The following is a 16,286-nucleotide window of genomic DNA, read 5'->3' as shown; positions in this document are numbered from 1 at the left end:
TTGATGATGCTAGCTGTGGATCAGCTGCTATTCTCCTCCTCGACTTGGCACTAAGCTAGCTCTTCAGCGGTTCGATTCTCCTGATCTTGGATATATTTTCTGAGATAGCCTCATCGGATCAGGGCTTTGATCTTGTCCTTCAATTGGAGGCATTCTTTGATATCATAGCCATGGTCCTGGTGAAACTTGCAATATTTCCTTCTATTTCGCTTAGTCTTGTTGGCTAGGACCTTTGGAAATACCTTAGCTCTTGATCTCCATAAGGATTTGAGTATAAGGAGTAGACGGTGGGTGTAGTTATTGAATCGATGAGTGGGGCTCCTCAATCCCGGGCTTTAGGACAGATGAGGAGCCTCCTTGTCATCGTGAGCTTTGTTTGGCTCTTCCTGAGCACACTTCTTCTTTTAGAGGTCTTCCCACCTTCAACCTCTCACTGATCCACTGTAGCTTCCTTGGCTCATGCATACTTTTGTGCCTGTGAAAAAATGGTGGCATAATCTCTTGGGAACTTCCTATCCAAGAAAAAGGTGAAGCTAGAGTTCTGAAGTCCCTACTTCAAGGCCAACATCATGACCAATTTATTTAGGTCACGAATCTTCAATGTGGAGGTGTTGAACTGAGCCATGTAATCTCTTAAGAACTCCTCTTCTCTTTAGTAGATGGAAAAGAGGCTGTCCAAGTTTTGTGGGCTGCCTTCTACTGGTGCTGAAGTGCACCACAAGTAGTGTCCCCAGCTACTCAAATAAGTAGATAATGCCTGACTGAAGGCCAGAGTACCACACACGAGTGGATGGACTTTTTGAGTGTGGTGGGGAATGCAAGTTAGAGGAGGATATCTAAAGCCTCCTAAATCATCATGAGAACTTTATATCTCTTGAGGTGGTCCAATGGATCTGAGGAGCTACCATACAGCCCCAATAGCAACATCTTAAATCGAGCTGGAATCAATTTTTCCATAATCTTGCAAGAAAATGGAGGGCATGAGTTGAAGTCGAGCTCTTAGCTTCCCTCTTGTAGAGTTGCAAGATGATGATCAATCTCTTGAAACTTTCAATTGAGGTCAGCATCATGCCAACATGCCTCAGATCGTAATCTAGGGTGGAATCTTCCGCTGAAGACTCCAAGAAGTGACATCATGACCCTCTTACCTTAATCTTCAATGGTGCGAGGGGGAGTTATGTGCTAGAGGACCAGAATGATGGGACCATCCAAAAGGGTGTACTCGCTTGGGAGTCCGAAGGCGAGACAGCAAATTGTGATGAGACTAAGCGGTCGGGAGGGTAGGTGCCTCTTGCTATTGTTGTTTTCTGCTATCTGTTGAAGGTTTTGGATAGTAGCAGTTAGTGCTTGCACTAAAGTGTTGAACTGCTACTGGTCTGACCACCACTAGTTGGCATGGGCCTAGATCTGAGTGTCGATTGGGATGGTCAATCTGATGGGATGACTGTCGGTGCGAAGAAGTCAATGTATTCTGGGCTATACTCTTCATCATTGCTTCTCTCTTTTGGAACAAGGGTCGTGGCATTTTCTCTAGCATCAATCTACTATTGCAAAACCATAGATGAGGTCAGCTGAAGATCGAGCTAGAGGTCAGCTTGGTGATGAGCTGGGAGAAAATTCATCTCTTACCCAAAAGTCTACTTATCAGAATCTTTTTAGTAGGAGACCCTTTGATGTTTAAGTTAGTTGGAGTCTTAGGCACAGTCAAAAGAGAAAGAAAGTTTGTTTTTAAAAAAGATCTAACTTGAGGGTCTCCTTCTCCTCTTTTTATATAGAGGGGAGTCCATTAATCATTACTCCAGATTTCTCAGACTTAGTTATTGTGTAATGGTTTGCAATGTGTAGTGACAAGCGCATGTTATGAGCAGTTATTATGCCTATGATATAACTACTATAGGCCGTAACTATGTCCTTAGTGGCAAAAATTTCAGTCCACATTTGAGCGGGTGATGGAGATAGCTTTGATGGTTTAACTGGGCCAAACATTCTCTGAATGTGCCTGTTGTCGGTATAATACTGAGGAGGCTGCTCGATTGACATTCGAGGTCTCTCTGAGGTAGTTGCTTAGTCGAAGTCCAAGGTCGGAAAGTTGGTCACCTCCATAACACTTTCTTCTATGTGCATCCTTTTATTCTTATAATTTTTTATTTTTAATAAATTAAGATGATTTAACTTTCTTTTCTGTAAAAGAAATAAAAAAATAAAGTAAAAAAACTTCTATCTAGAACGAAGGGGTGGGATGGTGGCATTAACCATGTGAGTTTGGAAAACTTTTTTTGAGTGGGTGAGAGGTTGGGTGGAGAAGGATATAGTTATGATTCCAAAGTGAAGGGGGATGGGATAGGACGGCATGTTATAAAAAACATAGCTGATATGGATGATTTTACATTGCCTATCATGGATGGACACATGGTAAGAGATTTTGAAAAGATTTAAATTTGAATATTGAATTCTTGATGGGCTCCAAATAAGGAAAGAGATCACGATAAATTTAAATGCAGATAAGGAAAGAGGTTACGACAATCTCTTGATTTCCACCTCTAAATTATGATGAATATTTGCTCTCTCCTCTAAACAAATAGGGGTAAGGAGACTCCAAGAGGATAAGCTAAAAAAGGGAAAAACTCTATAGCCCAAGATCTCATGGTGAGAGGCTCTCAAACCTTCATCCATCATTCTGCTCCTTTTTTGTTGGTTAGCAAATATAAGAAGTGTAAAGATAAAGATGATGCCAAAGGTCAAGTTACCAAGCCTAAGATCAAGATCAAGATGATGCTCGAGGTCAAGCTACCAAGGCTGAGGCTGAGGTGAAAGCCGAGCTTCTAAAGGTTAGGTTTCTAGAGATCAAATCCGACCACCTTCAGATTGGCTAGATGCCAATCAGATTTGACCATCTTTAGATTAGTCAAACATCGATCAGATCTGACCACCTTTAGATCGGCCAGATGTGAAGGAACCAGATCTAGGATTTCAGGGTTAGATCTTGAAATTTTTTCAAGATCAGACAGCGGAAGACTAAAATAAATCAAAATTTATCTTATAAAATTAAAAAATTTTTAGATCTAAAATATTATTACATGATTATTACATAACATTAAATCAAAAATTAAAATATAAAAAGCAAGAACTACATGTTGATCATACCAACATATTTCTATACTACATCTAATGTATGTAAAATATAATAGATCAGATCTATTACCTTGCAAGTTAGACATTCTAACTTTATTGATCTGGGCTTGAGGATGATGTTGTAAGCCGCACATATATCCGGCCTCTAGGAGTCATCCACATGAGCTCACGAATCACGATCAAAAGTCCTGGTCCAGAAAATCAGCACAATATGCTAGTACTGTGCTGATCCTTCTTCGATGGTCGATTAGATGCCTCCTTCTTCTTAATTTGGACTCTTCCAATGATGAGAAGTAGGAGAAGGAGTTTTAGATATGAGACACTCTCAAAAAACTTATAGATGGAGGAAGGAAAGAGGTGAACTCAGCAACCCTAAAAGAAGACCCTCTTCTTCTTCTCTTTGCTCTAACCCAAACACTTAGTCTTGTGTCTATTATATCTCTATTTTATAACACTCTTTCTCCCTGATTTTCACACACCCCAAAGATATCTTAGTGCTCTATGATCCACAAAAATTTTTAAAAAAAATTTATCTTAAATCAAGAGATATAAAGAATCTTTGTCTAGGTCAAATATCTAGTCAAGGAAAATCCAAACAGGGTAAGACAAGGGGTGCCCAACTCTTGGGTGCCCCCTCCTTCTTTTTCTACTAAGGATCACTAGAAAAGGGTGCACAATATGTGCCATAAAATCTATAAAAGTTACAAAAAAATCTAAAATAAAATCAGTGCCATAAGGAAAGAGTTTTGGTTTTCTAAAATTCTATCTCATAGAATTTGAAATCCAAACTAATTCCTACTTTGACTTGGTCCACAACCACATTCCATGCAAGAGAGAAAGAGTGGAAAGCTTTGGGCATGCGTGAAGGCTTGGGAGAGAAGGTTTTATCACACAAAATAAGAGAGAGTGGACGTGGGGGGCTAAGGTGGCACAAGGTGGAATCTTAGTCTTACTAGGGTTCAATCTATGACTTGTTCAAATTTGATTTCTCAAACCAAATAGATCAAAACCAAATCAACTCAATTAAAATAAGACTTAATCCAATTAAAAATATAATTTAATCATATTAAATTAAATTTAAGTATGATTTAATTTTTTAATCAAATTAAAATTAGATTGACCCAAATCCTAATTGAACTAGGATTAGTTTTTTCTTGCACTTGGCTTATCCAATAAATCAATTGGACTTGATCCAATCAAGCCCAAACTAAATCTAATTGAATCATATTCAATTAGACATAATCATAGCTCATTGGCTTAATCAAATTAAGTCAATTAGCAATTGAATTGCTAATTGATCCTCCTGCAACACTTGCACTAGGTTAAATGTCAATCGTATTGATCGTTTAATCCTAGAATGATTCTTAATCGTTGATCAACTATCTGATCAGATCATAAACTCTAATGTGTATAAACTCATAGGTCCAAACCTAAGTCGGTAGCATAAAAATAAATTTCTATACCAATCAAAGTGACCATCTACCAATGGTACCCGATGGCCGGATAGGTCAAATGTGTAGAATAACATCCTTAGAACCCATACGGATATAGCTTCCATATAATTCATCCCCTTGACCAAAATGCTCATAGGATACTTCAGAGTTTAACTATCAACTCTAATCAGGTTGTCCACATTATATTTCAAAATATCAAATCCATCTGATGGATTATCCTGGCCAAGGTTTTGCTAAATTGAAATACAGCAACTCATTCTTCTCCAACTCTTGGAGTGGTCAATCCCATCTTGATCACACTCTGACTTCGCAAGTACTTGACTGTGCCCAGAAGCCTTCCATCACTGAATTAGAAATTCAGTTAGTCCAGTACCAAAGCACAGTGAGTTGCTTGCAAGTCACTGAGGCGATCTCAGATCTAAGGGATACTTATACCTATATCCTATCAGAGACATTCTCGACAGCAGAATACTTTGGAGTTGGTCATGTTCAATGATGATGTACCCTTACATCTCTCCTGTATGCCATACCAGTGTCTCCACACTCTTTGGTTAAGAAGACAACCAATCCATATGGCCTACAGCGATCTATGCTCGATAGAAGCTATCGTCCTTATTAACAGTCTATCATTTGGTCATGAATAGTTTTAAGGACTAATCGACAAATCTTCTCTTTATCAAATTTAAATAGTCCTAAGAATTTCATCACAACAACGGAGTTCATTAGAAGATGAAAACTTATAATAAAAATACCAAAAATATATTTTATTTATTAACAAATCAATTACAATACAAGGTTGCTCAACCGTCAACAGGCTGACGATTGATTTTTGAGATATATTTTCCAACAACTTTCACTTGTCTTAAAGCCACTCGGCACAGTATCAATACCCATCTTCGACTTGTGGTTGTCGAACTCCTTTATCGCCAGGGCTTTAGTGAAGGGGTCGATCAGGTTCTCCTTTTTGTCGATCTTCTGAAGGACGACGTCACCTCGATCCAAGATCTCCCAAACCAGGTGGAAGTGGTGCAAAATATACTTCATCCGCTGGTGTGCTTTGGGTTCCTTTGTCTGAGCAATGGCATCAGTGCTGTCGTAGTAGAGCAAGACCGAACCATCGAGGGAGGGTGCTACTCCAAGCTTGGTGATGAATTTTCTCAGCCACACAGCTTCCTTCGCGGCATCTGATGCTGTGATATACTCCACCTCACAAATCGAGTCTGCCACAGTATGCTGCTTGAAACTCTTCCAGCAAATGGAACCACCATTCAAAATAAAGATATAACCCGACACACTTCTACTGTCATCATGGTCAAATTGAAAGCTGGAGTCTGTGAACCCCATGAGTTTCAGATCTGACTCGCCATAAACCAACCATTGATCTTTAGTATTTCTCAAATACTTAAGGATGGCTTTAACCACTTTCCAGTGGTTTTCTCCAGGATCAGATTAGTATCTACTTACTACTCCTAGTGAGTATGCCACATCTGGCTTTGTACATATCATGGCGTACATAATAGATCCCACGATCGAAGTATATGGGACTCTACTCATATACTCTCTCTCTTCAGGAGTTGTCGGACAATCCTTCTTAGAGAGAGAAATTTCATGGCCTATCGTAGATAGCCCTTCTTGGAATTCTCCATGCTGAACCTCTTCAACACAGTGTCTATGTACATGGACTGGAATAACCCAAGCATTCTTTTAGATCTATCCCTATAGATCTTCATCCCTAGGATGTAGGATGCTTCACCCAAGTCCTTCATGGAGAACTGCGATGACAACCAAACTTTTATTCCCTATAGTACGGAGATGTCATTCTCGATTAAGAGAATATTATCCACGTACAAGATAAGGAATACCACAACTGGACCATTTATCTATTTATAGATGTAGGGCTCTTCTCCATTCTTAATGAAGCCATATGTTTTGATCACCTTATCAAAATGCATGTTCCAACTTTGAGAAGCTTGCTTCAATCCATAAATAAATCTCTAAAGCTTGCACACCTTGGACTCATCTGTGGATGTAAACCCCTCAGATTGTATCATATACACCTCTTCGGTCAGCTCTCCATTCAGAAAAGCTATCTTTACATCCATCTGCAAGATCTCATAATCTAGATGGACAGGTATTGCAAGCATTATTCGAATGGATTTGAGCATTGCCACAGGGGAGAACATCTCATTATAGTCAATATCATAATATTGATGATACCCCTTAGCAACCAAACGGGCTTTATAGGTCTCCACCTTTCTGTCTGCACGCCTCTTCCTTTTGAAGACCCATTTACACCCAATGGGTTTAACCCCTTCAGGTGGGTCAACCAATGTCCATACATCATTGACCTTCATGGACTCTATTTCAGATTTCATGGCTTCAAGCCATTTCTCAGAATCAGATCTCTGCATTGCATCCATATAGGTGATCGGATCCTCATCATTCTCATCAAGTTCGATAGGATCACCGTTCCAGACCAAGAAATCGTAGTATCTGTCTGGCTGACACAATACTCTATCGGATCGCCTTAATGGTGCAGATACATTGGGCTCCAGATCTGATCTAATCAAATCCAATTCAGGTTCAGCTATTGGTGTCGATCCTTCTACCTGTTAAACTTCATCAAGTTCAACCTTAGAGGCAATGGTTCCTTCACCAAGAAATTCTTTTTCTAAAAAGGTTGCCTTAAGGCTGACGAACACCTTTTGTTCATCAGCATGGTAGAAAAAATATCTTTTGATCTCTTTGGGGTACCCTATAAATGTGCATTTGTCAGATCTAGGTCCAAGTTTATCTGTAACTAATCGTTTGACATAGGCCGGGCACCCCCAGACCCTAAGGTGTGAAAGTGCTGGCTTATGCCCTATCCATATCTCATATGGAGTCTTAATTACAGACTTACTTGGAACCCTATTTAACAGATAACAGACCGATTCTAGTGCATATCCCCAGAAGGATATCGACAAGATGGCAAAACCCATCATGGATCGAACCACGTCTAACAGGGTCCGATTTCTCCTTTCAAACTCACCATTATGCTGTGGTGTTCCTGAAGGAGTCCATTGGGAGAGAATTTCATTCTCTTCTAGATATATGAGAAACTCATCAGAAAGATATTTTCCTCCTCGATCAGACCTAAGAGTTTTAATACTCTTCCCAGTTTATTTTTCTACTCTTCCCTGTTTGTTTTTCTACTTCATTTCAGAATTGTTTAAACATTTCAAATGAATCCGACTTATGTTTCATCAGATAGACATATCCATATCTGGATAGATCATCCGTGAAAGTGATAAAGTAGAAATATCCACCTCTAGCACTTGTGCTCATGGGCCCGCATACATCAGTATATACTAGGTCCAAGAGCTCAGTAGCTCTCTCATCTTTTTCAGTAAAAGATGACTTGGTCATTTTACCAAGAAGACAGGACTCATAGGTTGGAAGTGATTTACAATCACTGACTTTGAGGATTTTCTCTTGAGTCAACCTGTTTATCCTGTTCTTGTTTATATGACCTAGCCTATAGTGCCATAAGTAAATATCTGATACACTATCTAATCTAGGGTGCTTGCCAATAGAATAGACTACGTTAACAGGTTGTGATAACATATACACACCATTGTTCAAATGTCCACAAAAAATAGTAACACCATTCATGATGATATTACAAACTTATTTCTTTATTAAAATTTCATAATCATTTTTGGCTAGAAGGCCTACAGAAATAACATTTAAAAAAAAATTGAGACAGAAATAACAATCATTAAGAACAACGATATGGGACTCAAATATAAGTTTCAAGATTCCAAATGCTAGAACTGAAACTGATCTTCCATCTCCAACATTCAAGAACCTCTCGCCTTGCTCGAATCTCCTACTGACCTACAACCCCTGCAATAAATTGCAAATATGGTAAGGGCTACCGGTATCCAATACCCAGTCAGTTATATCATAAATAGAAAAATTGTAAGGAGTTATCATATAAATACTTGCCCAGCAACAGCTTGCTTCTTTCTCTGCCTGTTCGAATCCAGGGAGGCAATGTACTAAGAACAGTTCCTCTTCCAGTGCCCCTGCTTCTTGCAAAAGAAGTATTTAGTTTGACTCTTATCGGGCTTGATCTTTCTGGTCTGGCCCTACACTGATGTCCCAGCTTGAACTTGCATCTTCTTCACTTTCTTCTTCTTGTTCTTCTTTACTTTCTTAAAGGGTCGAGAATCGGAAGACGAACCTCCTACTAAGTTCACTGACTCCTTGTGGAGTTGGTGATCCTTCTCAAAGTTCTGAAGCAACCCCAGTAATCTGTTGTAGTTTACTTCAGGCTTTGTCATTCTCTAATGAGTGAGGAATGGGTGATAAGACTTGGGCAGCGAGTTCAGTATTGCATCTTTTTCAAGCTGCTCATGCAAAGAAAAGCCGAGCTTGCTCAAATACTCCATCAGTTCGATCATGTACAATACATGATCAGTGACAGAGGCACCATCCCGTATTTTGGTGTTGAAGATGGCACAACTAGTCTTGTGCCTCTCCACGTCATCAAGTGTGCCAAAGGCATCCTCCAACACCTGAAGCATGTTCTTTGGCTGAGCTGTCTCAAATCTATGATTGAACTCATTGCTCATGGCAGCCAGCAAGATGCAGCACACCATGATCCGATCACTGAGCCACTCTGATAAGTGTCTCTGACTGTTCCACATGCATTGACAGCTAGCTCCTTAGGTGTAGGATCCGTTATCACATATAGGATCCGTTCATGCTCCAGGACTATCTTCAACTTTCGGTACCAGCTACCGAAGTTGGGTCCCACCAACTTATCATTATCCAACAATGATCGGAGTGATAGGGAAGTGGCCATATCTGCACAAAGAAAAATCATAACCTAATTAGTAATTGATTCATTAAATCTAAAGATTTGGACTTTAATCAAAAAGTTTCTCCCATTATTTTATTCAAATTGGTAGCCTCTACCTCCAATTCGAGAAATTATCCTAATTCTTTAGTGGGTACTAGAATCCACTTAGACTGCATACAAGCTCAACTTTGGTTGGCCAATCCTTGTACATCTAAGGATAGGTTCATAACCAATTATTTCTCTAAATAATTTTTAGTAATTTTAATTTTGCCCCAGTCCCTAATCAATAGGCTTTAGCCTCTACTGAAAAGATCTGGTTAGGTCTAACCATTAACATGATCATACTTGGCCCATCTAGCCAATGAATGATTAAGTCCAACTTTGGTTGGCTAACCTAACCACCATTTAGAAAGATGCAGTCAAGAAATCATATTATGAATGACAATTCCATCAACCGATAAGCACCAGACCTTTGGGCCTCCAATGATTATCCAATTGATGGATCTATTATCATCCATTTAATGGGAGGCTATGATTTAGTTATCACCATAACTATTTCATTTTAAGGACCTAATAATTTTAGAGGATTTAATTGATTTAGAAGAGGAGGTCAGATGAACCAGCTTATCATGATCCTCCCACTGGCTTCACCAAGTCAGCTTAAGGGAGACCATTAAAAGGGCTGATCTAGGAGTACCTAAATCAGTCACGCTGATTTATCTAGCTGACATAGGTCAGCTCGAATAGTCAAGTGATCCGATCAAAATATAATTTTACCAAGAGGCCAGGTAAGTTCGATCGATGGGAGGGTCTGCCAAAGCTTGCCTTAGACACTATCAGAAATGGCCAGGTAAGCGGGCTGCCAATTAAAAACCACCGGTCTAGTTTACCTTAGACACCAACTGATTTAATTAATTTTGATTAGATCAACCTAATAGTTCGTGCTAGACTGCTTAGCCAAGAATCAAGTTCATTTGGTTCTCGTTAAAGACATGGACTTGACAACTACAACTATTGTAATGGATCTAGAAAATCCTTGACCTAATCTAAGACAATAATTGATTAGATTTAGTCAATTCTCTAATTAAGTCCATCTTTAATCTAACCTTAAGTCTAACCCAATTAATGGACCTAATTCCCACTAACCCATTAACCCAATGTGTTATGGTTTGTGTCTTAGGTTCTTCAATTCACAATCCTAGAACCTAATCAAACAACTTCTTAGTTCTCAATTAAGTTTTGGGCTGAGGGTTGGGGTTCGGCTTTTTGAAAATAATTTTCATGTTTGTAAAATATTTTTACAACATGGTTCTACCAACCAAGTTGCATGTTTGATTCATAATCAAAATGCAAGTCAAATAAGTATGAAACTACTTTAAATCTAATCTAAACAAGTTCATATAATTGAAATAATTTCATCTTTAAACTACATAAATTTTCCAAACAAATATATGATGGTCGAGCTGGATCTTCATTGAAGTCGAGCTGGCTCACTGATATTTCGCCCAAGCATCAGTTCTGTCTTCCTGAGAGAGTCAGCTCGAATCAGCACTGATTCGGCTAGATTAATCCCCGAGCCGGCTTAGCTGTGTGCCCGAGCCGGTCCAGCTGGTTTCAATAGAACTGCCAATGGTTCTTTGCATGAAAATTATTAACAAAAAGATTTTATTTTAGATTTAAATATCTTTTAAATCTAATAAATTATAAATTTAATCTAGATCATATCTAACAAATTTATAATAAAATATAGATCTACACGAACTAGGACAATCTTTGCACTGTGAGGGATAAACCTTACAGCAGGACAACCTACCGTTCGTGATTGATCTAAAAATTTTAATTTTAGATTTAACAATTAAATTATAAATTAGATCTAATCTAAAAAATAATCTAAGCATATATAAATAATCATGTAATAAACAACTTAGGCTCTGATACCAATTGAAGGAACCAGATCTAGGGTTTCAGGGTTAGATCTTGAAACTTTTTCAAGATCAGGCAGCAGAAGACTAAAATAAATCAAAATTTATCTTATAAAATTAGAAAATTTTTAGATCTAAGATCTTATAATATGATTATTACATAGTATTAAATTAAAAATTAAAATATAAAGAGCAAAAACTACATGTTGATCATATCAACATGTTTCTATACTACATCAAATGTATATAAAATATAATAGATCAGATTTATTACCTTGCAAGTTAGATGTTCTAACTTTGCTGATCTAGGTTTGAGGATGATGTTGTGAGCCATACATGCATCCATCCTCTAGGAGTCATCCACACGAGCCCATGAATCACGATCAGAAGTCCTGATCCAGGAAATCAGCACAGTATGCTAGTACTGTTGCTCCTAGATTGATTTTGATGATTACAAAGCAGATTGAAGGAATACAAATAATTTTAAATTGAAAAAGTCCTTATGCTCTTCAAGGGCAAAATTGTAATTTCACTAAAATCCTAATTTGATAGTATCATTTGGTAGAACAAATGATTAGTAATCTATTGATGAAAATTTCATTATGTTTGGACTTATATTTTTGAAGTTATGAAGGTTTGAAGTGCATGAGTCGACTCATGAGTCAACTCATGGCACTATGAGCTGATTGGCACGCAAAAATTCCCCTTGGCACGCTAGTTTTCTGGCTTGGCACGATCTGTGAGTCGACTCATGAGTCGACCCACAAGGCATGAGTCGACTCATGAGTCGACCCCTGCTGATTTGAGCCAAGAATTTTCAGAAACTCATTCTCTGGTCTTTGCAACAGAAGTCGACTCCTGATGCATGAGTCGACTCATGAGTCGACCCCTGCGACGGAAAATGTCAGCAACGGCTATTTTTTTGCCCATTTTAATTGCCTTTTATGCTTCCTAAAATTGCTCTAACGGCTCTTTATCTGCCTAAATTGTTTTCTCTTGCTTCTAATGCTATAAAATGTTTGAAATGGTGAAAAAAATTACAGATTAAATAGCAGATCAAATTGCAGAGAAAAGAAGAGCAATCGGCAGATCAAACGAGAGATCAAATTCATTGAGAGGATCCATGATTTTTTTTGAGAGAAAAAGAAAAGAGGATCCAAAATCCACACGAGAGATTGTGAAAGAGATTCAAGAGCTTTCAAAGAGAGGATTTGTCACGCCTATTGTTTCAACCTTGATCTAGAGATCCTTCAAAGCTTTCAAGAGATCTTCAATCAACGATCATCCTCTTCTCAAGCATTCGTTCAAGCGTTCATCCATTTTGAGAAAATTCAAAAAGGGGTTCTTCATTTGAGTAAAGTTTTTATTGTTATATTCGCTCATTTAAGGAGCTGTTATTGTATTAATTTGTGCTCTAAATTTTCTTACTCTTGTAAGTAATTGTTCTTGTTTTTGGAGGATTTCCAAAACAAGGAAAGGTTGATCCGAACCTGAAATCGGAGTGTTTTGGGTTTACTTGTACCCGAGAAACAAGTGATCTAGCTTGAGATAGCTAGTGTCGGAGTTTCCGATGTTTTATATTCAGGTTGAATACAAGCATAGTGGATTGAAATTTCCAAGTAGGAGCTTGGGGAGTGGACGTAGGTGCAAGGTTGGCACCGAACCACTATAAATCCTTGTGTTTGTGGTGTGCTTTATCGCTTCACTTTATTTCTTTATTATATCCTTGCATTCCTGCTTTAGGTAATTAATATTGAATTAAAATCTTTGTCTTGTTCATCATAAGTAATTAATTAAGTCCAAAATTTTTAGAAACCCAATTCACCCCCCCTCTTGGGTTGCATAGCTGGGCAACAAGTGGTATCAGAGCCCAGTGCTCTAGCCCTTCTTTGATCTAACAATCAAAGAGCCAAAGATCTATGGCAACCCATGTCGGTACTTCTCTAGTCGAGGGGCAATCTACAAACCGACCTCCACTTTTCAATGGGTCTAATTACACCTATTGGAAAGCTCGGATGAAGATATTCATACAAGCACTTGACTATGATATGTGGAGTATCATAGTGAACGGTCCTCACACACCCACCAAGATTATAGATGGTGAGGAGTCAACCAAACCCGAAAAAGAATGGGATGAGGTTGACAAGAAATTGGCACAATTAAATGCCAAAGCCATGAATGTTCTTTATTGTGCACTAGATGCAAGTGAATTTAATCGCATTTCTACTTGTGCATCTGCTAAAGAAATATGGGATAGGTTAGAAGTAACTCATGAGGGAACAAATCAAGTAAAAGAGTCTAAAATAAACATGCTTGTACATAAATATGAATTATTTAAAATAGAACATGATGAGTCCATAACTGCTATGTTTACTCGTTTTACTGATATAATTAATGGTTTGAAGAGTCTTGGCAAATCTTATACTAACAGTGAACTTGTAAGGAAGATTCTCAGGTCACTGTCAAGAACTTGGAAAGCCAAGGTGACTGCCATCCAAGAAGCAAAGGACTTGAACACTCTACCTCTAGAAGAGCTTCTTGGATCCTTGATGACTCATGAACTTAGCATGAAGCAACATCAAGAGGATGAAGTCAAAAAGAAAAGAACCATTGCCCTCAAATCCACAACTTCACCTGATTATGAAACGGATGACTCTGAAGATGAAGAACAGGATGAAGAGATGTTACTCATCACCCGAAAATTTAAGAAGTTTCTAAGAAAAAGGAAACAGGGGATGAGAAAGAAATTCACCAAAGGGGAACAAAGCAAAGAAAAAGAGAAAGATCAACCCCTTATATGCTACGAGTACAAGAAGCCGAGATATTTCAGATCCGAATGTCCACAACTGAAGAAAGGTCCAAAGAAGTTCAAAAAGAAGGCAATGATGGCTACTTGGAGTGCGAGTGATGACTCAAGCTCCGATGAGGAAACCTCAACAGAACAAGCCAACCTGTGCCTGATGGCACACGAAAATGAGGTAACTTCTGAATCCACTAGTGAATTTACTTTTGAAGAATTGCATGAAGCATTCTATGATTCAATTGATAAATTAAAGAAATTAGGGAAGAAAAATAAAGAACTGAAATTGGAAAATCAGTCCTTAGTAAAACAAGCTGAAAACCTTTTAATTGAAAAATTCACATTGATTAAAGAAAATCAAAACTTTAAGGATGAAATTAACAAGCTGAAATCTATAGTAGATAAGTTCACCTTAAGTTCAAACAAACTAAATATGATCCTTGATAATCAGAAAGCTATATATGATAAGGCTGGACTTGGCTATAAACCCCTGAAGAAATAAATATTTCTGAAGGATATTTATGTAAATTATTCAAGTAACAAGTCTACAAATATTACTTGTTTCAAATGTGGAAGAATAGGACATAAATCATACACATGTCTTATTAACAAATATGCAAACACAAAAAAAATATGGGTTCCAAAAGGAACCATCTTGACTAACCTAAAAGGACCCAAGAAAGCTTGGGTACCTAAGACAGAAACTTGACCTTTGCTTGCAGGTGTGTCTAGCATTCCAAGAAGGAAACAGGAAATGGTATCTTGACAGTGGATGCTCGAGACACATGACTGGTGATGAATCACAATTCATCACGCTTGATGCTAAGGATGGAGGGATGGTCACCTTTGGAGATAATGGCAAAGGAAAGATCATCGGGATAGGTAACATTGGTATCACTCCCTCCAAATACATTGAGAATGTTTTATTAGTTAAAGGTTTAAAGCATAACTTACTTAGCATTAGTCAATTCTGTGATAAAGGGTATAAAGTAGTTTTTGAATCATCTGTTTGCATTGTGACTAGTTCTATTAACGATGGCATTAAATTTATAGGACATAGGCATGGCAATGTTTATATGGTAGATTTGAATGATTTAGCCAAATTAGACATGCAATGCCTAGTATCCTTAAATGCTAAAATTAATGAGACTAGTTGGCTGTGGCATCGTAGACTTGCACATATTAGCATGCATTCTCTTTCAAAATTAATTAAGAAAGATTTAGTCCATGGTTTGCCAAAACTGAATTTTGAAAAGGATAGAATTTGTGATACATGCCAATTAGGTAAACAAACTAGAGTCTCATTTAAATCCAAAAATACTGTTTCAACTTCTAGACCTTTAGAGCTCTTGCATATGGACTTATTTGGACCAACAAGAACCACTAGTCTAGGAGAAAAACGATATGGATTTGTAATAATAGATGATTACTCTCGTTTTACTTGGGTTTTCTTTTTGACACACAAAAATGAAACTTTTCAGATTTTCACTAAATTTCACCGAAAAGTCACTAATGAAAAAGGGTTTTCAATTCAAAATATTAGAAGTGATCATGAAACTGAATTTGAAAATCAAGATTTTAAAAATTTTTGTGATGAAAAAGGAATAGGCCATAACTTCTCTACTCCTAGGACACCCCAACAAAATGGGGTAGTTGAAACAAAAAATAGAACCTTAGAAGAAATGGCCCGTACCATGCTTTGTGAAAGCAACCTTCCAAGATATTTTTGGGCGGAAGCAATTAACACAGCATGTTACATTTTAAATCATGCTTTAATTAGACAATTTTTAAAGAAAACCCCCTATGAACTTTGGAAAGGAAGAAAACCAAATATTGCATACTTTCATGTTTTTGGTTGCCGATGTTTTGTATTAAATAATGGCAAAGAAAAACTTGGTAAATTTGATGCAAAATCAGATGAAGCAATCTTTCTAGGTTACTCCTCCACTAGTAAAGCATTTAGAGTTTTCAACAAAAGAACTTTAGTAGTTGAGGAGTCCATACATGTTGTTTTTGATGAAACTAACGATCTTCCTTCAAGGAAGAATGAGGGTGTTGATGATGCAGATCCACTAATAGAAGGTATGAAGGAGATCACTCTGAAAGATTCAGCAACTCCAAAAGACAAG

Source organism: Elaeis guineensis, chromosome 14 (assembly GCF_000442705.2).
Source record: "Elaeis guineensis isolate ETL-2024a chromosome 14, EG11, whole genome shotgun sequence".
NCBI lineage: Eukaryota > Viridiplantae > Streptophyta > Magnoliopsida > Arecales > Arecaceae > Elaeis > Elaeis guineensis.
This window is presented reverse-complemented; position numbering follows the sequence as displayed.